Genomic DNA, 2,189 nt, shown 5'->3' with positions numbered 1-2,189 from the left:
AGAAGGTGACGGAGGACAATCTGACTTTGGGTGATGGGTATGCAACATAACTGAACGACAAGATAACCTGAACTTGTTATCTTTGAATATATGTATCCTGATTTATTGATGTCACCCCATTAAAAAAATAAATAAATAAAAAAGAAAACTGGTAATCTCATACCTCAGACAGAATGGTTGTGGATCTCTGATGTGTGTGGCCCATAGGGCAGACAGGGTGGGAGTCAGATTGTTATCACCGGGCAGAAAAGGAATGGAGCAGAATGATCAAAGGCCCTGCGGAGGGAGTGGGTGCAGGAAATGGTGTGTAAGAACCTGTTTCCCCTCCCACTCAGAACTTGGCTAACATGGTTACCAGCACATGGCAGGTGTGACTTTTGTTTGATTTGGAACCAGTGCATCCTCTAGGCAGGGAGCAGCCTAACCTGCCCCGCTTAGGTGCTGGAGGAAGAGGCTCTCTGTGATCTCACAGGCCTCTTGGGTCCCTTGACTTAAAGTTCTTGTCAGTGGCTCTCAGGTGGGACAGACTGTGTACTTATCAGGTGTATCTGACTTGTAGCTCATGTTTAGAAAGTGCTTTTCTTCAGCAGTGGGAGAAAGTGGTGTTTCCAGAAGCCAATTTTTTTTCTTTTCTTTTTTTTTAGTGACAGAGATAGAGAGAGAGAGAGACAGAGAGAGGGACAGATAGGGACAGGCAGGCAGGAAGAGAGAGAGATGAGAAGCATCAATTCTTCATTGTGGCATCTTAGTTGTTCATTGATTGCTTGTTCATTGATTGCTTTCTCATATGTGCCTTGACCCAGGGGGCTATAGTAGAGTGAGTGACCCCTTACTTAAGTCAGTGACCCCACGCTCAAGCTGGGGAGCCTGTGCTCAAACCTGCAACTTCGGGGTTTTGAATCTGGGCTCTCCACGTCCCAGTTCAATGCTCTATCTACTGCGCCACCGCCTGGTCAGGCATTTGTACTTCTTAATTCCTTTCCTTTTTCACCTATTTCTCCAACCCACATCTCATTTGGCAACTGTCAAAATGTTCTCTGTATCTATGGGTTTATTCTGTTCTGCTTGTTTATTTTGGTTCTTAGATTCAATTGTTGATAGATATATATTTATTTCTGTTTTATTTTCATATATATATTTTTATCTGTTCGTCTTCTTTGTTGCCCCTTTTAACCTCCATTTTCACTAGGACTTTGCAGATCACAGTGACCACAATTTAACCCAGAAGGAATGGACATGGTTGAGAAACTCAACAGCTGTAAACACCATCCCAGTGTTCCTGGAACTGACTAATTGCAGATTGACCCACCTAGATTCCAAGGAGCAGACAAATTTCTACCAGCTCCCTAGCAGCACGCACATCAGCAGGAACTTTCAAACCCTATAAATCCCCCAGACTCTCTCTTATTGAGGCTGATGCCTTTTTCAGCCTCAGCCCATCTGCACCCAAATGTGTGAATAAAATCCATTGTTTTTATCTCCCTTGGCCTTGTACAATTGCTCTCAATGAACTTAACATTCTTCTTAAAGAAGATCATTTGGTGGTTCAGTGGATAGAATGTCGGCCTGGGACGCTGAGAACCCATGTTCAAAACCCTGAGGTCACCAGCTTGAGTGCAGGCTCACCAGCTTGAATGCGAAGTCTCCAGCTTGAGTGTGGGATCATAGACATGACCCCAAGGTCACTGGCTTAAGCCCAAGGTCACTGGCTTGAGCAAGGGATCACTGGCTCGGCTGGAGCCCCCTGGGTCAAGGTGCATATGAGAAAGCAATCAATGAACAACTAAGGTGCTGCAACTATGAGTTGATGCTTCTCATCTCTCTCTCTTCCTGTCTATCCCTCTATCATTCTCACAAAAAAAAGAAAAAAGACCTTTTAATATTTCATGTAACACTGGTTTGGTGATGATGAACTTCTTTAGCTTTTTCTTGTCTGGGAAGCTTTTTATATGCCCTTTAATTCTAAATGATAGCTTTGCTTGACAGAGTCATTTGGTTGTTGTTCCTTGCTTTTCATCATTGAATGTTTCTTGCCAATCCCTTCTGGCCTGCAAAGTGTCTGTTAAGAAATCAGCTAACAGTCTATGGGAGCTCCCTTGTAAGTAACTGCTTTTCTCTTGCTGCTTTTAAGATTCTTTCTTTGTCTTTAATCTTTTGCATTTTAATTATGATGTGTCTTGGTGTGAGTC

This window comes from Saccopteryx bilineata, chromosome 4, assembly GCF_036850765.1.
Source record: "Saccopteryx bilineata isolate mSacBil1 chromosome 4, mSacBil1_pri_phased_curated, whole genome shotgun sequence".
NCBI classification, from domain to species: domain Eukaryota; kingdom Metazoa; phylum Chordata; class Mammalia; order Chiroptera; family Emballonuridae; genus Saccopteryx; species Saccopteryx bilineata.
The sequence above is the reverse complement of the archived record's forward strand: the minus strand, read 5'-3'. Positions refer to the sequence as shown.